The sequence below is a fragment of the Pan paniscus genome, chromosome 22, assembly GCF_029289425.2.
Source record: "Pan paniscus chromosome 22, NHGRI_mPanPan1-v2.0_pri, whole genome shotgun sequence".
NCBI lineage: Eukaryota > Metazoa > Chordata > Mammalia > Primates > Hominidae > Pan > Pan paniscus.
In genome coordinates, this window is record NC_073271.2 from 2,632,193 (window position 1) to 2,655,217 (window position 23,025).

Consider the following 23,025-nt stretch of genomic DNA (forward strand, 5'->3'; position numbering starts at 1 on the left):
TGGAAAATGCATCAGAAAACTAGTTCTCTTTTGGAGTGTTAAAATAACTAAAAAACAGGTGATTATGTTGAGGTGGCTCTAGTGTCCTGAGCTCTGAGTGGAGAGACAGGCCAAGGCCCCCCTAGTTCCAAAAAGCTGCCCATTCTTCTCCAGCTGTGCACCTGATTATATAGTTTCCACTCCGGCACCCATGATTGGATATAGTTCAAATCCCTACCCTGCCCCCTCAGGCCATGAGTGACATATGTGATTTGACACTGGGTTGAATAAAGCAAGAATTACAGGTTTTCCCTGGATCCTTTTCTGGCAGGGCTTCCTCCGTGAACTAGAAACTGGCCCTGCCTGTAAAATATTTGCATTTACATTTGTATGTAAGATTATTTGTATTAATGAATAATATGTATGTGTTATTCATACATGGAAACAATATAATGAGAATTATTTTAAAATTTCAGATGTTTTACTTTCCTGGTACATCTAGGCTTTAGAGCAGGCAGCCTGAGATTTAAAAGGGAGGCAATTCTCTAAGAAATAATATGTGAGGCACATGCGAATTTTAAATATTCTAGTAGCTACATTTTAATAAATACACCGGGCATGCTTGCCTGTGCCTGTAGGTCGAACTATTAGGGAGACTGATGTGGGAGGATCACTTGAGACCAGGAGTTTGAGATCAGCCCTGGCAACATAGAGAAAGCCATTTCTACAAAAAAAAAAAAAAAAAAAATTGAAAAATTAGCCAGGCCTGGTGGTGCATGACTTCAGTCCCAGCTACTCAGAAGGCTGGAGCTGGAGGATCACTTGAGCCTGGGAGCTCAAGGCTGCAATGAACCATGATCACACAACTGCACTCCAGCCTGGCTGACAGAACAAAACCCTGACTCAAAAAACTGATCTCTCGAAAGGCATTTTCTTGTTCTGCAATGTAGCCAAGCAGCTAAGTAAGTACTGAAGCCATCCTTTAATTTTTAACAGGGCAAGAAAGCTTTCTAAGACCCCGAACTCCAGATATGCGATGGGGCAAATCCTGAAGTGTACATGGCTATCTCTCACAGCTAAATCATCCCTCACCCCTATCCAGCGCTTCTTACCCCTGGCGCAAGAGAATCACCTGCGGGGAGGAAAACTTTCAAAATCCCTTAAACCGAAGTTGTAACCACTCAATTAAATCAGAATCCTTGGAGCTGGATCTGAAAAAAAATATGGTTGAAAGTTGTGCAGGTGATTACAATGTGTAGGCAAGCCACAAAACCATGGCTTTAACCAGGAGCTTTTGTTAGAAATGATTTCTCAAATGAATGTAAAAACGTTTGCTGCTGAATTGTGACCTTTCAATTTTACCTGCTTTTCCTGCAAAGTATATTTTGCAGACGCAGGCAGTGCTGCTCCCTCTGTTCCTGATTCACCCAGTACTGTGTGTGCTCAGTGCATCCTGTGCACGGATCATTGTGTGCCCTGGCCTGGGTGAGCATCATTCTTCGGGGAGAACCTTGATGAAAACAAAGCTGCATTCCAAAAAGTTAAAACCATGCTACTTACAGTGTTGAAGTAAAAATTAAAAGACCCAGGGGGGCTCACCCAAAAGTTAAAACATAAATAAATAACTTGGAACATTAACATACACCTGATGATGTCCTGAGTGAACACGCCCCACTTTAAAACAAAACAAAACATTGCTATTATTCTAAAATATTAATTTAAGATTGTTATGCAAATATGTACTCTTTAAATTTTTATTGATGTATAACATGCATACAGCAGTATAGGCACAAAATATTTAGGGAATGCTTGATGAATTATTACTAAATAAGTGCACTTGTGTATGTAAGAATCAGATTTGTTCATGCCCTTGACACTTTCTCCTTCCCAAAGGTAACCAAGATCTTAAGATCTAAGTGCAGATAAACTTTGTCATTTTCTACAAGTGTTTTATTACAGATCATTAAAAAAGTATACACAATACAAAAAAAGTATAACAGACCAGTCACCCAGCTTTAACAGCTACTAGTCATTGTCATTTTTGTTTTATCTATACTTCCAGCCATGCCCCCACCCCCAATTTCATTATTGTTTTTAGGCTTTTTGGATAAAGCGTATATTCATTGCAAGGTACAATGCCAACTGTAAATAGTAGACAGATGGGGTTTTGCCATGTTGGCCAGGCTGGTCTTGAACTCTTGACCTCAGGTGATCCACTCTCTTCAGCCTCACAAAGTGCTGGGATTACAGGCGTGAGCCAATATACTCGGCCTGAGAATTCATATTTCTAACAAAGTACAAATCCATAGGGCACATGACAACTGCAATGTCTATCTACAGTAAATACGGTTTGATGAATAAATTGAAAGGCAATTGACGTAAGGTGGGAAAAAAAACAATCAAAGCATGGGTACTATGTGCCATCTGTAGGAGCATTTTGTTAAGAATAACAAACAAACCAATTTTATTGTTTTAATAACCGAAATTGGCAAAATTTCTAGTTTTTCTTTCATAGGAATGCTCTTAGCAAGAAAAAATTTTCATATGGTGAGAGCAAAAATGACAATCATTTGCAAGTAAATGTCTTACAAAATTAAGTAGCAGATATCAAGCTCATGACCTTCAGATAGTTACCCCTAACTCAGTCATTTACATAGCAAGTGCAGATAATTTTCATAGCTCCCTATTACAATTATATTTTACTCCCCTTACAAATTGTGACTGTTTTTAAATAAAGTTTACTAACTAAAATTTTGTATATGACATATGATAAATTCCCCTTCAAGTAACCTTATATTTACTTAATTTTATTAGCCAGTGTCTCTCTACCACCCAATAATACTTTGGGATTCTCCCTCCATTTGCACAGGCATCATAGCTGGGGAACAGGGATTCAAAAGACCCAGGCTGTTCCCTACATATGTTTCCTCCTCCGACATCAGTTCATCAGTCCACCAAGTCAAGTGAGAGTGGAGGCCATGTATTCCCTCTTATTCTTGGGCACTCTCCTCCAAGGAGGAAAAGGCCAGGAGGTCCTGTTAGAGGATGCACTCTGAGAGCCCGGGCTCCCTAAGGTATGAGAGTTCTAAACAGCAGGTGTAGACTTTCAGGAGTGAGGAATGAGGCAGGCATTCCAAACCTTTTGTTTCATCTCAAGACAATTCTGAGGGGCTGTTTTGGAGCGTGTCTGGAAGGTGAACGTTGAAGAAGAGTGTGGGCTTTGATGTGACTCAGATGAGATCTTTCATGGGGAGGCAGCAGTTCAATGCCCAGAATCTGGGCTGGTGTCTTTGAGGTCAGTAGGTTGCGTCTTTGTATCCAAGTCCGTTGTTACTAGGTTGGAGGCTGGAGATTCTAGATGGCTTCCAGACCGCCTCTCTGATTCTCTTTGGGAGATGGGGTCTCAAAAAGACAATGTCAGTATTTTAGGGAAATTCTAGAAAGTCTGCTTGGAAACCTGGGAAGACCTCTTGCCTAGTGCCTAAATGCTCAATGTGCAGCTCTAGCCACGTAGATGCTTGGTAGATATAGAGCTGGGTTTGCATTTATATCAGCAAAACCTATGTCAGAGTTGAAGAAGTAGTCAAGACAAAGTGTCTGGGTTGCAGGCCGGGGAACATCTTAAAAGCAAACTTCTAGCCTGCTGACTCTTGGGAATGAGTGTTGGGTCCTGGCCAAAGTGCCTTGAAAGCAGCATGAGTCCAATCCATGAATCCAACTTCTAATGGAGAAATGTTAATATGTTTTCAGTTTGAATCAATCAGGGTGAAATTACCTTGCTATTGGTTTGCTTACTTTTTATTGTTTCATATAAAATCTATGACTAAATACATTAAATACTTATTGATATATGTATTTATTCTTCATCTGGCTCATAACATTTGCCTAATTTTAAAATTTCTTCTATTTTGTAGGTTTCAACTTATTTTATTGTAAGATATTGTTAAATCTAATACAGGCATTGTCACTTTTACAAATAATTTTATTTTATTTCATATATTTCCTATTCACTTTTTACATTTAAATTATAGACCATTTCATCATATAAAAAGCTCCATTTCTATTTTAAAAATAAGTCTTTGGGTTTTTTGGTCTTGTAATTTCCATATTACATAGTAATGAGATAAACGTTAATGTTTTCAGGGTATTTTAAATTTTAAATAATTACTCATTGTATCCACGTGAAATTTGTTTTTACTGCATGCATGAGTTGGAGAACTGTTTTCACTTCTGACTCATCTTTACTGTGATCTCCTCAGAACTCATACCTCTTGTAGTTGGGAGATTGCAGTATATAATTCCAATAAATGGGGCAAATTCAATAATAACATAATACAAATGAGTTTGAAAGCAGGACATGTCTTCAAAGCATACACAACATGGGCCTACATATGTACAACAATAATAATTTATAAGTTACAGTTTGGACGGAAAGTAAAAGTACAGAAAATTTGTTAAAATAAATGAAAATGGAGATCACTTATCAATAATCTCTGAGCAGACAAAATTTGTCTCGAACTCCCGACGTCAGGTGATCCGCCCGCCTCCCAAAGTGCTGGGACCACAAGCGTGAGCCACCACCTAGATAAATTGGGCAGATTCCTAGGTATACAAGACTTGATTACAAAGAAATACAAAATCTGAATAGATACAAAACTACTAAGGAAATGGAATCAGTAACTAAAAACCTCTTCATGAAGAAAAGCCCTTGTCTTGTTGGCTTCACTAGTGATTTAGATCAAGCATTTATAGAACAAAAATCCTTTCCAAAATCTACCAAAAGCCTGAAGAGAGCAGTTCCAAACTTATTCCATGATGCCAGCATTAGCTCATACCAAAGCCAGACAAAGAGACTACAAAAACCCATAGACTAATATCCCTTATGAACACGGATGCAAAACTACTCAGCAACATCCTAGCTAACCACATTCAGCAGCATACTAGGAAGATTACACCACATGACCAAGGGGAATTTATTACTGGAATGTAAGGAAGATTTAGCGTATGGATGGTTTCAGTGCAATGTTGTTTACAAATAATTGATCACAACCAGCATAGATTTCTTTATCCTTTTTCCAGTCTCACTGGTTCACTTAGCTAGCCTTTCTTAACAAAAGTTTTAGCATATGAAAAATAATCAATGCATATGACACATTAACAAAATTTTTAGAAAACATTATCTAATTAATACAGAAAATGTATTTTACAAAATTCAAAATATTTTATAATAAAAACACAATAAATTATGAATAAAAGAAAACCATCTTTGTAAAATTCACGTATAAAAAACCCACAGCAAACTACATGTTCTAGAGGAAAAGACCAAAATTATTTCGTCTAAGCTCAGAAGACAGAATGTCTGCTCTTGCCAGCCACTTTTATTCAACACTGTATTAGAAGTTTCATTCAGAGAAATTAAAAAAGACAATGAAATAAACTGCATCAAAGTGTGTACAGAAAATATATTCTTTTATGTAGAAAATCTTAAAGATTCCACACAAAAAATATTAAAATTAATAAATTCAGCAGAGTAGTAGCATACAAAATCAACATAGAAAAATAAACTGTATTTTATGTAGTAATACGAATAATCTGAGAAGAAAACTATGAAAACAACTCAATTTACAATAGCATCAAAAGAATAAAATACTTAGGAAGTAACCAAGAAGCAAAATGCCAATTATTTTGTGTAGATATTAAAAAATCAATTTTTAAGTTTATGAGGAATCTCAAGGGACCCTAAATTGCAAAAATAATTTTGAAAAAAAAATACCAAAGTTAGAGAAGTCACACTTAATGATTTCAAAACTTACTACAAAATTCCAAAATAGCATGCTACAAATAGACTAATGGAGTAATATAGAAAGCCAATATAAATAAACCCTCATATATATGGTCAAATGATTTTTATGGGAAATGAACTGCCTTTACAACAGTTAGTGCTGGGGAAATTGGGTACCTACAAGTAAAAGAGTGAAGCTGTTCCCTTAACTTATACCATAAGAAAAAATTAACTAACTGGACAAAAACCTAAATGTAAGAGCTAAAACTACAAAATTCTTAGTATAAAATGTAGGTAAAACGTCATAACGCTGGATTTGGCAGTGATTTTTTTTAACAGGACACAAAAAATGCAAGAAACAAAAGAAAAATAAAGAGGACTCTATCCAGAATATACAAAGTACAATTCAGCAATAATAAAACAAACTACTTGTTTAAAATATGGGCAAAATACTTAAACAGACATTTCTTTAAAAATTATGTGAAATGGCTAATAAGTCCATGAAAAGGTGCTCAACAAAACTAATCATTAGTAAAATGCAAATATAACTCCAAATGACATATCACTTAATACACATCAGCATAGTTACTACCAAAAGAAACAAAACAAAACAGAAAATCACAAGTGTTGGTGAGGACGTGGAGCAATTAGAACCCTTGTACACTGTTGTTGGAAATGTAAAATGCTGCAGCTGCTATAAAATAACAGTATAATAACTAAAAAATATACACCTAAAGTCACCATATGATCCCACAATTTCACATCTGGGTATGTAGCAAAAGATGTGAAAGCAAAGACACAAAATAATACACGTACACTTAGGCTCATAGCAGCATTACTCACATCACCCAAAAGGTTTTTGAATTACCCGTGTTGTTTGAATTATCATCAATGAATAAATAGATAAAATGTGATTTATACATACATTGGAACGTTATTCAGTTATGTAAAATAAGAAAATTCTGACACATGGTACGTTATGCAAGAACCTTAAGGACATTGTGCAAAGTGACATGAGCCAGTCATAAAAGGACAAATACTGTATCATTCCACTTATGAGATACTTAGAGTAGTTAAATTCTAGAAATCCAAGTAGAAGAGTGGTTCCTAGGATCTGGAGGGGGAGTAACAGGGAGCTGTTATTTAATGTAAATTAAATTTTGGTTTTGGAAGTTGAAAGAAGGTCCCTATGAATGGGAATAATAGTTGCAAAACAATGTGAGTGTAGTTAATTTTTCTGAGCTGCACACTTAAAATAGCTAAAATGGTTAATTTTATGTATAATTTGCCACAATGTAAAAAATATTTTTTAAATAAACAAACTATAGCTATCTGCAATAGGATGAATTAATATCATAAATATAAAATTGCATAGAAGAAAGTAGTTGTAAAAGTATACATGTTGTACAATTTCACTTATATAAAATCCAGAAAGTGAACACAACTGAGGTTCTGGCTTCCAGTAATAATGAAGTAGAGTAGATTGCTCAATAACTGTTTCACAGATACTATAATAAAGTTTAATAAAATACTATATTTTGCTATATAGAAACGCACACTGTTTAGAAGAACTGAATGAAGATTTTAGCTGTGCCACTGTAGAAGAGATAAGGATTGGGGTTTGCATCTATTCAAATTAACTCCCTCATAAAATCATAATTTTCAAAGAAATACAACAGAATCCAGAGTCCCTGTAGTTCCTATCACACAATTTAAAAATTTATGAGATGCGTGAAGAAGCATGAAAATGTAATCGATTCACAAGATAAAAAGCAGACAATAGAACCTATTCTCAAGATGTGCAAGATGCTGTAATCTGTAGATAAGATTTGAAAGAAGCTATGGTAAGTATGTTCATGGGGGTAAAGGCAAACAGTCTCATGACAAGTGAACAGATGTGTAACTGTGCACTCCCAGTCCTTTGGTCACAGGGCTGCAGGACTAAGGAAGGAAATTAAAGAAAAATGAAATTAAAAAGAAAGAGAAATAAGTTTTCTTGTATTAGGCTGACTTGTCCCAGAGGCAGCAATAGGCACAGCCCAGACCCAGGAAAATTCTTGATAATATTATGTAATGTGCTCTGGAGGTTCTGCCAACACTCCCCCAACACAGGGAAAAGAAAAACAAATTCCCTTTGTTTTATGGAATGAGTTTATAGATTCTTGTTCTCTGTAACTAGTGACTTCAAATATTGTGTTTTATCGAAGAAGTACAATGAAAGTCAGGAGAAGCCTGAGTAGGCTGAACTACAGCTGTTTGGGAACCATAGTGAGAGTTATAGGATAAGCCCATGCCCAGGGAAACCTAGATAATGGACGTGTGGGTTGCTTGGCAACGGTCATGTGCAATCCTGTCTTTGTCCTGCCTCTGTATTCCTGTTTTCACGCCACTGTAAGCTCGCTTCAAGCTAGCCCACCCCCTTTTGTGAAGTGTGTATAAAAGTCAGGTGTTGTCTCTGTTCCGGGCCCAGTCTTTTTGACGTGAGTCAGCTGGTCCTGAGTGCACTCAATAAAGATTCTCCTGTTTCAACCTGAGGTCTGTCTCGTCCTCCTGAATCCCGCAACAGGAGAATTCCAGCATGAACCATGTTCACGGGACAGTGCGCGTCACTGAAGGAAAAGTGGGGCGGGAGGTGGGGGTGCATGGCTGTGAGAGCCTCTTGGGCTTGCTGGGAGATGTAGTCTTATAAAGATTCCCAGCCCCTTGGTCACAGGGCTGCAGCACCACAATCCCAGCATACAACGGAATCAGGCACAGTGCGCGTCGCTAGAAGAGGTAGAGCTGTGCATAACTCGCTGGGCTTGCTGGAAAATGTAATCTCATGAACACTGCTTAGTGAACAGTGAGCGTCACTGGAGGAAAAGGCGGGGCTGTGCAGGCCTTGCTTTACTTGCTGAGAGATGCGGTCTCATAGACACTCCCAGCCCTTTGGTCACAGGGCTGAAGGACTACATTTCCATCATGCACCGGGATCAGGGATAGTGCGTGTGCCTGGATGAAGAGGCAAAGCTTTGTGTGCCTCCTTTGGCTTGCTGGGAGATGTAGTTTCATAAAGTCACCCAGATCTTTCATTACAGGGCCGCAGAACTACAATCCCAGTATGCACCAAGATCAAGGATAATGCGCGTTACTGGAGGATGAGGAGGGATTGTCCACGTCTCGCTGGGCTTGGTGGGATATGTAGTCTCATAAATACTCCCAAACCTTTGGTCACAGGGCTGCAGGACTACAATCCCAGCCAGCACCGGGCTCAAGGAAATTGCGCGTCACTGGAGGAAGAGGCGGGGTTGTTTGTTACTCGCTGGGCTTGCTGGGAGATGTATTCTCATCAATCCTCCCAGCCCTTTCATCACAGGGCTGAAAGACTACACTTCCAGCCCCAGCATGCACTGGGCTCAGGGACAGCACGCATCACTGGAGGAAGAGGGAGGGCTGTGCGCTTCTCACTCTGCTTTTTTGGGAGATGTAGTCTCATTAACACTCCTAGCCCTTTGGTCATACATCGCCAAGGACTGCAATCCCAGCATGCACCCAGCTCAGGGACAGTGCGCTAGTCACTGCAGGAAGAGGCAGGGCTGTGTGCACCTCCTGGGAGTACTGGGAGATGTATTCTCATAAACACTCCCAGCTATTTGCTCACAGGGCTGCAGGAATACATTCCTAGTATGCACCCAGCTCAGTGACTGTGCGCTAGTCTAAGGAGAAAGAGGCAGGGCAGTGTGCGCCTTGCTGGGTTTCCTGAGAGTTGTCGTCTCATGGCCTCTCCCTGTCCTTTGGTCACGGTGCTATAAGACTACAATCCCAGCATGCTTGGGGCTCACGGACAATCTACGTCACCGGAGAATGAGGGGAAGGTTGTGTGCACCTCGCTGCACTTGCTAGGAAATGTAGTTTCATAAAGACTCTGAGACCTTTTGTCACGGGACTGCAGGACTACAATCCCAGAATGCATCAGGATCAAAAACAGTATGCGTCGCTGGGAAAAGATGTGGGGCTGTGTGCGTCTCCCTAGGTTTTCTCGGAGATGTAGTCTCGTGTCCTCTCCGTACCCTTGGCTCACAGTGCTATAAGACTACAATCCCAGCATGCTTGGGGCTCACGGACATTCCCCTTCACTGGATAACGATGGGAAGTTTGTGCGCACCTCGCTGCGCTTGCTGGGAAATGTAGTTTCATAAAGCCTCTCAGACCTTTTGTCATAGGTCTGCAGGACTACAATCCCAGTATGTATCAGGATCAAAAACAGTATGCGTCACTGGGAAAAGATGTGGGGCTGTGTGCGTCTCCCTACGTTTTCTGGGAGATGTAGTCTCATAAACACTCTTGGCCCTTTGGTCACAGGGCTGCAGGACTACAATCCCAGCATGAAGCGAGTTTGAGGGACTGTGTGTGTCCCTGGAGGAAGACGTGGAGCTGTGCGTGCCTCGCTGGGCTTGCTGGGAGATGCATTCTGATAACCAATCCCAGCCCTTTCATCACATAGCTGTAGGACTACAATTCCAGCATGCACGGGGCACCGGGACAGTCCGCCTCAATGGAGGAAGAGAAAGGGGTACGTGCGTCTCGCTGGGCTTTCTGGAGATGTAGTCTCATTATTTCTCCCAGCCCTTTTGTCACAGGGCTTCAGGACTGCAATCCCAGCATGCACCGTGCTCAGGGAGAGCGCGCCTCAGTGGAGGAAGAAGTGGACCTGTGCTCTTCTCGCTATGCTTTTTCGGAGATGTATTCTCACACACTCCCAGCCATTTGGTCACTGGGCTGCCCTTTGGTCACAGGGCTGCAGCACTGCAATCCTAGCATGCATGTGACTGAGGGAACATGCGCTAATCAGTGGAGGAAGGGGCGAGGCTCTGCACGCCTCTCTGGGCTTGGTGGAAGATGCAGTCTCATAAACACTCACAGCCCTTTAGTCACAGGGCTGCAGAGCTACCATCCTAGCATGCACCGGGCTCAGGGAAAGTTGGCGTCACTGGAGAAAGAGGCAGGGTTGTGTGCACCTCCTGGGCTTGGTAGGAGATGTAGTCTCATAAACACTCCCAGACCTTTCATCACCGGGCTGCAGGACTACAATCCCAGCATGCACCCGGCTCAGGGACAGTGCGCATTACTGGAGGAAAAGGCTAGGCTATGGACGCCTCCTTCTGCTTCCTGGGAGATGTAGTTTCATAAAGACTCCCAGAACTTTCATCACAGGGATGCAGGACTACCATCCCAGTATGCACTGGGGTCAGGGACAGTCCGCGTCAGTGGAAAAAGAGGAGGGGCTCTGTGCGTCTTCCTAGGCTTGCTGGGAGATATATGCTCATAAACACTTCCAGCTCTTTGGTCGCAGAGATTCAGGACTACGATCTTAGCATGCACCTGTCTCAGGGACAATGAGTGTCACTGGAGGAAGAGGCGGGGCTGTGTGCTCCTCCCTAGGATTGCTGGGAGATGTATTCTCATAAACACTCCCAGCCCTTTGGTCAAATGGCTACAGGACTACAATCCCAGCATGCGCCAGTCTCCGGGGTAAAGCATAGCCCTGGAAGAAGGGGCAAAGTTGTACATGCCCCACCTAATATGCTGGGAGCTGTAGTCCATTAACTGCTGTCAGCCTATTTGTCGGTAGGCTTCAGAACCATAATCCCAGCATATACCGGGATCCGGGGTGCATAGCCCTGGAGGGAGGGACAGAGCGGTGTGGACTTCCCAGTGTCCAAAGCACTGCTGAGTTCTTATGCTATGCCGACTCTTTGTCACAGAGAGTGAGTACAGAGGTGGAACTGGAGGACAGGTCTGGGCTGAGCATTGAGGAGGGTATTACCCTATGTAGGCACCTTACCTTTGCCCAAATCGGGCGGGTTGTCCTCACCCGATTGGCCCTATGCTTCTCAGGTTCCTCTTTCAGCTGCACCCAGGGTTCCTTCCAGAGCATTGCACCTTCTGCAGCTCAGGGCACTACCTTCTTTCCTAAACTGCTGTGGAAACTATCCTGATGTCTGAGACACTGTCCATTTTGCAGCAGCCCTCTTTTTTGTCTAGCCAGAGCGCGTGCTCAATCGCTTTTGAGAGAAATCTTCCACATGGCCTGCTTGTGAACAGCTTCAGAGCTCTGCAGGGGCTGACAAGGGCTGAGCCTTCCTGGAAACGTCACTCTCAATGGCGCCTTTTTCACGAATGTGAAAGTCGAGGCATCAGGAAGGTTAGTTTAATGGGTTGCAGAAAATCTAAGAGCAAAGGAGAAAACCCCCTTTCCAAAGCGTGAGCTTTGGGAGCCATTTTCATCAACCCATTTAAGTGGACAAGCTCCAAAATATAACCTGAAGCTGCTGACTATTTAGGCATTTTACAATTAAAATCATCCGTCTCATCCCAAGTCGTGCCTGACTTGCCAGTGTCTCAGAGACACAAATGGGACCTGATCCCTCAGGAACAGATAGTGTTCCAGGTTCGTGGGAGCGACTTTTTAGTTGTGGAGCACTTGGGGTCGTTTGAAACCCACTATCTTCAGTAGGGACTTTTACGTCTAGAGAGCATGCGCATTTTGACTTTATCTGTCCTCAAGCTGAACCTTTGCTCATTTTAACAAGTAAAAAGACATTCCTGGGTGAAATGTCATTGCATGATAATGAGACATGCAACATATGCAAAAATATGTACAGCTACTGCACATGTGCACCCAGAAGACCACTCAAAGCATGCCTTCTATAACACTTCTTTCCACCTTCTTATGAATAATCATGTAAAACTCCCTGAAGGAGGGTTTCTCCAGCAACAATTAATGCTGTCTCACTCTTATGAGCAGGCTGCCCTGGAATCTCTTTCTCAGACTGTACCGTCTATTCTGCACTTGATTTTCAACGTATTCTTTTCTTTTTTGTGTGCAATAAATTACTCTATGTTGTACTTCTTTTGCTGCATGTTTCTTGTTTAAATTCTTTTAAGCTAAGAAGATAAGAACCAAGGTATTACATCAGCCATCAACATTTCTTTTGCCATGGCCCGGAGAGAGGTTTGTCTGCTTCATTAATTTCAGTTTCCCTTTACTTGCAGTGAATACTATGGCACTTCCAGACTACCTGGTTAACTATCGCTGCTTGTTCCAGCGCTGTTTCACTAAAGTTCTGGGGGAAACGTGTTTAAATCACCTATATTCTCTAGAGAGAGAATATATGTCTGCTCTCCTTTTGGCTGCTGCATCTGTACTATCCATAAATGACACTCACCGCATGGGTTGCTCTCAACATTTCATATTCGGGCTAGTTTGCTGCTTAGTTTCACATCTTTCTGGCCACAATTCAGACTCAGCTTATCGTTTGCTGTCCCTTCAGCAATACTCGATCGCCACCTAGTGGCTATTGTACTTTATTTTCTGATCGGGTTTTCTGTTTACAATTTTGTTTTGTTTTGTTTTGAGTGGAATATTAAGAGAACCCTGTCCCTTCAGGCTTTATGTATTTCCCACCTCCTTGAAATTGTTCTTCAACAGGTTTTCTTTGCTGAACAAATGACTCAAAGTCATGTAGATGCCCGGTCGTGGGGTTTGAATCTGAGCATTGCAGGTGTTATAATTGGGCATCATAAATGGCAAACCAGTAAATTAGGGAAAGGCTTGTCAGCCAGACATGTGCCCCCCAGCCAGCAGTGGGGGTCATCTCGGCAGGGCTGGAGATGGGCAGTGCTGGTGAGAGATAGGACGGTGTATGGCAAATGCCTATGACCTCCTAGAGCTTCAGTTAATGGGGTCTTGAGGGGATGTGCTGGACACCTTGGTGGTTCCACTTGTCCCATTGTGATGCCCATGGCCTCCTGGACTTTAGTACATGTTCTGACATTGCAAGATTCTGTCGGCACCATGGGAGCCGCTTCCTCTACTGTCATTGAAACACCCCTGAGATGTATATTTAAAAATTGAAACAGCTTTTGGCTAGATGAACCAAAAAATAATAATAATAATAAAAACTTATCTTCTTTTGTAATACTATTTAGCTTGCATACAGATTATCTCACAAAACATGTCTGGGGAATGAGACTGTGAACTTTAACACCCTCCTACAGCTAGATCTTTTCTGTAGAAATCAGGGAAAATGGTCTGAAATATCCTATGTGCAAACCTTTATGGACTGACAACAAAACCCAGCTCTATGCAGCACCTGTGGGCTAAAGCCTAGTAAGCCACAAAGCCCCTCAGAAGCATTAGAAGATCATCTCTTATTAAGGGGAAGGGACCCCAGACCCAACAGCCCAACACCAGCTCCAGATAGGGACCCTCAGGGGCCTACACCTCCTGTAGAATCCGCAGCATCCCCACACTATCAGAGTCTTCTGTAGAATCTAAGCTTGTTTCACCTCCTCCTTATGCTCCTCTCTATCAGCCTTTGCCAGGTACAATAGTGACCAGCCCAGCTGTAGTTACTCACGGTGGAACTTCACACCATGCAGGGCCAGAGAATTTGATCCCCTTACAGAAAGTCCCAAATGGAGAGAGGACCATCAGAGTGCTTGTTCTCTTCTCAATAAATGATCTAATCCAATGCAAGCAACAGCTCTGATGGCTCCCAAAGAACTTCAGCGCATTTACTGAAGCCTTCCAGGCTCTAAGTTTGATCACCATTCGACTTCACCGTCCATAAATGGACCCAATGACTGCTGACCACGTAGCTGCAGAAAACATTTGCTTATTGGCAAAAAATAGAAAAGACTTAAAACTTTTGCTGCTTTCACCATTTTAATGCAGAATTCCTTTGCAGCACAAATGTCACCATAAGGTGGAGCCTCGGGAATCCAATAGAAACTATCTCAGGAAAACTCAATGGGTCCCCAACAAGCAGCAGAGGGCCTCAATAGACTTCAGCAACATCTGGACTCCATAGCCACTGTAGTCAGACAAAACCAAAGAGCCTGGGATCTTCTCCCAGCCGGGTAAAGAGGAACATGTTTATATCTAAAAGAAGAATGCTGTTTTTGAGATCAATCAGTCTGGTTTAGTCCAAGAAAATATTAATAATATCATCACCCAGGCAGACAAAATTGAATCTCTAGGAACTTCCATGGGAACATGAAAGCAATGTCCATTGTCTGCCTTGCTCTCTTTAATAGTACCAGTCATTAATATATTTTCAGCTTTTAGTTTTGTTCCAATTTTGTTTAAAATGTTAACTGATTTCTTGCTCTCTTGCTTACGGCAACTCCATGTTTGCATGATGGTTTTGCAAGGCTTTCAACCTTTGGTTGCCAACATCTTCCCACTGGTTCCACGAATGACATGGTTTACACCCTGTTAGATCCCACAGGAAGAAACTTTAAGGCCCAGGCTAGGCAGAAGTAACACCCACTCAGCAGGAAACAGCTCCAGAAATAATGGCCTAACCCCTCAACCTCCAATATGATTATTGCCCTAAAATCTCTTAGGGGGAAATTGAGGCAGAATAGATAGTGCAGAAAATGACCATGATCTCAGGATACAGAAACCATGGTGACTGTACAGCCAACACAATAAGCCGTAGCATTCGCATTGTAATTGGGCTTATTCAAGCAAAGTTATCCTCATTAAGGACTTTCTGTTCTAGAAAGCATGTGCATTTTGATTTCACCTGTCCTCAAACTTAACTTTTGCTTATTTTAATAGCAAAAAATATAGGCCCTAGCCAGGCAAGGTGGCTCATACCTGTACTCCCAGCACTTTGGGAAGCTGAGGAAGATGGATCACTTCAAACCAGAAGCTTGAGACTAGACTGGCCAACATAGTGAAATCCCGTCTCAACTAAAAATACAAAAATTAGCAGGGTATGGTGGTGCATGCCTGTAATCCCAGATACTCTGGAGGCAGAGGCATGACCATGGCTTGAACTCAGGAGGCGGAGGTTGCAGTGAGCAGAGATCACACCACTGCACTCCAGCCTGGGCAACACGGGGAGACTCTGTCTCAAACAAACAAACAAACAAACAGAAATACATTCTTGGGTGGAGATCTAAGATGCTAACGAGACATGCAACATATGAACAAGCATGTACAGTCACTGCGTATGTGCACCCAGAATATCACTCAGAACATGCTTATTAGCAACTCCTCTTCCCTCCTCCTTACTAATAATAATGTAAAACTCCCGTAAGGGGGTTCCTCCAGCGACAATCCACGCTGTCTCACTCTTACGAGGAGCCCACCCTGGAGTATCTCTCTCAGGGTGTACTGTATTCTGCACTTAACTTTCAAATATTTTCTTTTCCAATAAATTATGCTGTACTTTTTTTCCTTGTGTCTCTTGTTTAAATTCTTAAAAACTAAGAAGACAAGAACAGAGGTATCACGTCAGTTGTCAACACAGCAATAAGTCAGTCTCCTTGTAAGCATAGCCCATGCAGAAAAGGAGAGTCGCATCACCTAGGTGCTGGATCCAGAGATATGTCACAACTTATCCCAGGCACCAAGTTAAAGTCATTGAAGAGAGTCGTGTTAAGTAGTTTCTGGGCCCAGGGATATGTCACAATGGCTCCTGTGTGCAGAGATCAGGCAGCATAATCACATAACCGGTGTGCTGGACACAGCGATAAGCCACTCTTTCATCTGTGGGCATGACCCAGGCATGAAAGAAGAGCTACAGCATTTAGGTGCTTGCTGCAGAGGTAAGTAACAATCTCTCTTATGGGCAAAACTCGGGTAAGAGAGGACAGTCAAATCTCCAAGGTGATTCATGTAGAAATTTGTCACAAGAAACTTTTTAGGCAGGGCCCGTGTTGGATCTTCTTATCTTCCAGAAGTTAGGTCCAGGGATACGTCAGAATACCCAAAATACACAGGGCTCAGTCAATAAAGGAGAGTCACATCACACAGGTGCTTGGTCTAGACATATGTCACATCTCTTTTATGGGGAAAGCTCAGGTAAAAAAGGAAGGTCACATTAAATAGTTGATAGACCCAGAGATATGTCACATTGCCTCCTGCTTGAAGTGTCTAGGCCACTCACATCACCTCGGTGTTAGGCCCGTGTTCATATATAAACATTCAACCAGAGTTGAAATGGTGGCCCACATCTAAACTCAGCTCATAGGCGAGGGAGGACTCTCCTATCCTGACCTAGTTAATTGTAATGATGTTGACTCTCATACCGGGCTTAATGCTACAAGTACGATCATGGGTCCCTACCGTTAGGAAGGTCTCAAAGTTGATTACAACTCTCATGCATACTATATAGGGCCATTGGGTAGTACACAGAGAGTGCTAACTGGGCCGAGCACACAGGTGAGATTGTGACACTCATATGCACACCCAGCCAACAGTAACTATTGTCATCCTCTCACGGGAACACAGGTCAGTCTGCAGAGGAATTGAAGCTCTCATGCACAAATCCAGTCTGCTGTTGAGAGGGTTATTCGTGGGCTTACACCCAACATACAGGAGGTGTTGAATGTCATGCCTACCACTGAGACAGTTGTGGGATTGTTAATCTAATTCCTGGACCATTCTGCAGCTTTCATGGTGAAATTTGCCGGTGCCTAGCACCTGAGTGACTTGATGATCTCGCATGGACCCAGCCCACAGATGGGATATTAACATATTGCTGGATCCAGCACATTGAGGGTGTAACTCTATTCTCCTTCCTTGGCACTGCCCACAGTGAGCATTTTGACATATCGCTAGACCTTGCACCTGGAGATGTGAGTCTCCTCTTCTGCCTTGGCGCTGCCCACAGGAAGCGTTCTTATATATAGCTTGGCCTCGCACCCAGGTTATGTGACTCTCCGGCTTGTGCACTGCCCATATGGGACACTGTGTTATATTGCTGGGTCCACTACTCAGGCGATGTAACCCAACTGTCTGGGCCCTGCCTTACAGGGGCATTGTGACATATCTCTGTGCTCATCAGCCTGGTAATGTGACTCTCTACTTTTTCCTAGGGCCTGCTCACATAAGGATTGTGACATATTACTTTGCCCAGTACCTACATCATGTGACTTTTCTCTCATGTCTGGGCTCCGTCTTGGAGATGAATGTGACACATAGCTAGGCCTAGCCCCTAGGTTCTGTAACTTCTCTTTTTTCAAAATCCTACCCACCAGGGGCATTGAAACATCTCTCTGGGCACTTCACTTAGGTAATGCTACCCTGTTGCCTGGAGCCTCCACTCAGGGTGTATTGTGACATATTGCTGGACCTAGTACCTATGTGATATTACTCTCCTTTCTTGCCTGGGCCTTGTATACATTGTGTATTATAATATATGGCTGGGTTCAATGACTAGGTGTTGCAACTCTCATGCATAGGCCCTACCCACAGGGACATTATGACATTTCTTTAGCTCTGACTCTCCTCTTTTTCCTTAGCCCTGCCAAAAAGGGAGGTGGTGACATATAACTGGACCTAGCAACCAGCTAATATGAGTCTCCTCTTTTGCCTGCACCCAGCATATTTTGGGTATTGTGATGTATCCTTTGTCTCAACACCTGCAGGATGAAAGGCTCCTGCCTGAGCCCAGCCATCTGTCAAAATTGTCATTCTCCTACACGAACATGGAACATAAATGAGGTTCTGAAACTCACACCCAGAGGCAGTCAAAAGTTGGAAAATTGGCTCTTATAAGTGGATATTGTCCTTAAGTGGGTTTGTGACTCCCTGACCAAGATCCAAAACACTTGTGAGGCTGTGACTACGCTAAGATAACGCAGTTTTCAAAAGGGATTAAGGCTCTCATGGAAAAAACCCAATCCTCCATTGAGATTGTGACTTATGCACATAGATGCAACATACAGGAGGCGTTCACTCTCATATCCAGAACTGGCACTTATGAGGGATTGTTAGTCTCGTCCATGGACCTGCCTGCAGGTGTGATTCTGATGTACACCTCTAGCCAGCTCCTGAGTGATTTGACTTTTTTGCCTGGGTGTAGCCCACAGATGAGATTGTGATATATCCTTGAATCCAGCATCTAATTAATATGAATCTAATCTCCTGTCTTGGCACTGCCCATAAAGGGTATCCTGACCTAACACTGGTCCTGGCACTTTGTTATATGACTCTGTCCTGTGCTTTGCCCACACGAGCCATTGTGACATATTGCTGGGTCCAACACCCAGGTGATGTAACTCTTGTCTAGACTTTGCCTACATGGGGTCATTGTGACATATCTGTGCACTGTTCACCCAGGTGATGGGACTCTCTTGTCCTGTCTGGTGCCTGTTCACAGCTGGGATTCTTACACATCGCTGGGGACAGACTCTAAGTAATGTGACTGTCTTTTTACTGAGGACTACCCACAGGAGGAATTGCAAAATATCTATGGGCCTCTCACTTAAATGATGTGACTCTTTTCCTGGGCTCATTTCTCAGGGGTATTGTGACATATGGCTGACCTCAGCATGGAGGTGATGTGAGTTTCTTCTACTGCTAGGGCTCTGACCAAAGACAGATTACAATGTATCATCGGGCCCAGCACCTGGGTGATTTGACTCTCCCCTCTTGGCTGGGCCCTGCATATATTGTGTATTGTGACATATCACTGGGTCCAACACCTAGGTAATGTGACTCACCTGCATGGGCCATTTCCACCTGGGCATTATGACGTATCTTTTTGTTCATCACTTAGGTGATGCAACTCTCCTCTTTGCCTTGGGCCCTGCATAATTTAGCTATTGTGTTGTATCACTGGGCCAATCGCCTAGACAATAGGAAGCTTCTGCCAAGGCCCTGACTACTGGGGACCTTGTGACATAGCTCTGCATTTATCACCTAGAAAATGTGACCCCCCCATTTCTGCCTGAGCCCTGCTCACAAGAAAAACTGTAGCATATTTCTGGGCCCAGCAAACAGGTGATGTGTTTCTCCTGCCTGTGCCTTGCTCACAGGGAAAATTGTGACATGTCACTGGGCCCAGAAGCCAGGTGAGGTGACTCTGCTGCATGTGTCATGCTTTCAGGAGGGGGCAAGAACATATCCCTGGCAGAATACCTAGGGATGTGACTTTCTTGCCTTGACCCTGTCCTCAGGGGAGAATGTGATATATCCCTACAATGACCAAGGTGATGAGACCCTCCTGCTTGCTGACTACTCAAATGTGAGATTGTCACATATATTTTGGCCTAGCATGTAGGTGTGATGATGACATTCATACCTTAAACCAACCAATAGGAGAGATACTTTGTCTCATAGCCAGGCTTTACAAAATGTGCAAATTTATGGGTCTTCTCTTACTATGAAGGTCAGAGAAAGTAAGCACCCTTGCATATCCTGTAAAGCACTCAGATGGTACAGTGTCATCACAGGGCCCAGAACACAGGTGAGATTTTGTTCTCTGTATACACACCCACCAATCATCAGAATTGTCATTCTTACACAGGAACAGAGGTGATTAGGGAGGTCTAAATCTCATACCTGAATGCAGTCCACAGCTGGAATTGTAACTATCACATGTGAACATCCAGTCACAGTTGGGATAGTGACTTATTTCTGAACCCAGTTTACAGCCAAGTAAATATCCTCTTATCTGGATCCAGCCAGCTGGAGAGATGTTGACTCTCATACCTGGGCTTATGGCCACAGGTATGATCATAGGTTCATATCAGCATGAAGACCTCAGAGTGGATTATGTTTAATGCATACTCGACAAGGCCCATAGGAGGTACATAGTGTCCTAACAGGGCCCAGCAAACAGGTGAGATTCTAACACTCATGCACACTCTGGTGACAATAAAAGTTATCCTCAAAAATGAGCACAACCGGCCTGGCGCGGTGGATCATGCCTGTAATCGCAGCACTTTTGAAGGCCGAGGCGGGTGGATCACGAGGTCAGGAGATCAAGACCATCCTGGCCAACATGGTGAAACCCCGCCTCTCTACTATTTATTTATTATTATTATTATTTTGAGACAGAGTCTTGCTCTGTCACCCAGACTGGAGTGCAGTGGCACCATCTAGTCTTACTGCAACCTCCACCTCCCAGGTTCAAACAATTCTCTTGTCTCAGCTTCCTGAGTAGCTGGGACTACAGGCTCATGTCACCATGCCCAGTTAATTTTTATATTTTTGGTAGAGACGGAGTTTCACCATATTGATTAGACTGGTGTCAAACTCCTGACTTCAAGTGATCTACCCACCTCGACCTCCCAAAGTTCTGGGATTATGGGCATGGAACACTGCGCCTGGCAACCCCATCTCTACTAAAAATACAAAAATTAGCTGGGCATGGTGGCATGTACCTGTAATCCCAGCTACTCAGGAAGCTGAGGCAGGAGAGTCGCTTGAACCCAGGAGGCAGAGGTTGCAGAGAACCGAGATCGTCCCACTGCACTCCAGCCTGGCAATAGAGTGAGACTCCATCTCAAGCGAGAAAAAAAAAAAGAAAGCAAAGAAGAAAGAAAGAAAGAAAGAAAGAAAGAAAGAAAGAAAGAAAGAAAGAAAGAAAGAGAAAGAAAGAAGGAAGGAAGGAAAAGAACGGGAGAAAGAAAAGAAAAAAGAAAGAAAGAAAGAAAGAAAAAGAAAGAAAAAAAAGAAAATTGACTCTCATATATGGATCTTGTCCACAGGTAGGTGGGTGACTCTCAAACCAAAATTCATTACATCTGTGAGACTGTAACTCTCCTAAGGGGACACGGTCAGCCAGAGAAGACACATTTATGAATCCAGTTCACTGTTGAGATTGAGACTGGTGTACTTAGGCCCAACATGCAAATTCTCATACCTGGAATCCGGACATGTGTGGAGTTGTTCATCTCATCCCTGTCGCTTTCTGCAGGTGGGATTGTGACATACATCTCTACCCAGCTCCCGAGTATTTTAGCTCTGTTTCCTGTGTCCAGCTCACAGATGGGATTCTGATATATCACTGAAGCCAGCACCTAGGTTATGTGACTCTTACCTCCTGCCTTGGTGCTGCCCACAAGGGACATTGGGACATATCACTTGGCCTTGCACCTAGGTAATGTAAGTTTTCTGTCTTGCATTAGTGTTACTCACCGGGGTGTTGTGATGTATTGTTGGGTCCCACATCCATGTTATGTGACTCTTCTGCCGGTGCCCAGGCCACAATGGCCATTGTGACATACTGTTGCATCCAAAACCTAGATGATCTACCTCTCCTTCCCGAGTTTTGCCTAAGGGGACATTGTGAAATATCTATGTGCCCATCACCCATGTGGTGTGATTTTCTTCTCCTGCCTAGTCCCTGCTTAAAGGAGGGATTGTGACATATCACTGTGCCCAGCACCTAGCTCATGTTACTCTTCTTTTGTTTTTTAGGATTTGTTTGGAAGGAGATTGTGATACATTGGTGGGTCCAACTCCGAGGTGACATTACTCTGTTGACTTTGCCCTGCAAGCAGAAAGCACTGTGACACATTATTAGGCCCATCTCCTGCCTGAAGCCTGCCTACAGCAATTTGTAACATATGGCATTGGGACATATCACTGAGCCCATCAACTATTTGATAAAACTCTTCTTTTTTAACAAAGGCTTTGCCTATAGGAGAGATTGTGACTAATTCTGAGCTCAGAAAATAGGTGATGTTTCTTTAGTTTTTTTGCTTGAGCCCCACATTGTGATGTATTTCTGGTCCCAACAACTGAGGGAAGGGAATCTCCTGTCTGGGTCTTTCCTACAGGGAGCCTTGTGAAATATTTCCGCGTTCATCACCTTAAATATGTGACCCTCATCTTCTGCGTGGCCATGTTTACAGAAGGGAGAGTGGGTTATTCCTAGACCCAGCACACAGGTCATGTGATTCTGCATCCTGGTCTCTTCAGAGGGGTCATTTTGACATATCTCCAGACTCCTCAAGTAGATGATGTGACCGTCCTCTTCTCCCTGAAACCTATCCATAGTGGAGATTGTGAAATACAGCCTGGCACAGCACCTACATGATGGTCCTCTCTTCTCATGCCTGGGTGCTGCCCACAGGGGTCATTGTGACTTATAGCTGGGTACAGTCTTCAGGTGATGTAACTCTCCTCTATTTTGGGGCGCACACACACAGGGCATTACCATATAGCTCTGCTCCTCCGACCTAGGTGATGTAACTCTCCTCTATTTTGGGGCGCGCACACACAGGGCATTACCATATAGCTCTGCTCCTCAGACCTAGGTGATGTGACTCTCCTGTCTGTTACCTCCTCTTAGGGGGTATTGTGATATATTGCTGGGCCCAGAACCGAGGTGATGTGGCCTTTTCTCTTGCCTGGGCCCTGCATACATGGTGTACAGTAACATATATCTGGGTTGAACACATAGGTGATGTGACCCTTCTGCATAGGTCTTGCCAACAGGGGTATTATGACATACCTTTCTATTCATTGC

General features: G+C 43.1%; 1 long non-coding RNA gene across 1 annotated transcript in view; it reads left to right on the forward strand.

The window, feature by feature from the left end:
- LOC129393846 (uncharacterized) overlaps positions 1–5,626 on the forward strand; it is a 42,879-nt gene extending 37,253 nt beyond the window's left edge. The window contains exon 3 of the long non-coding RNA XR_010111078.1: positions 976–5,626. This is a non-coding gene — a long non-coding RNA (uncharacterized LOC129393846). The remainder of the gene's footprint in view (positions 1–975) is intronic.
- The last annotated feature ends 17,399 nt before the right edge of the window (positions 5,627–23,025 follow it).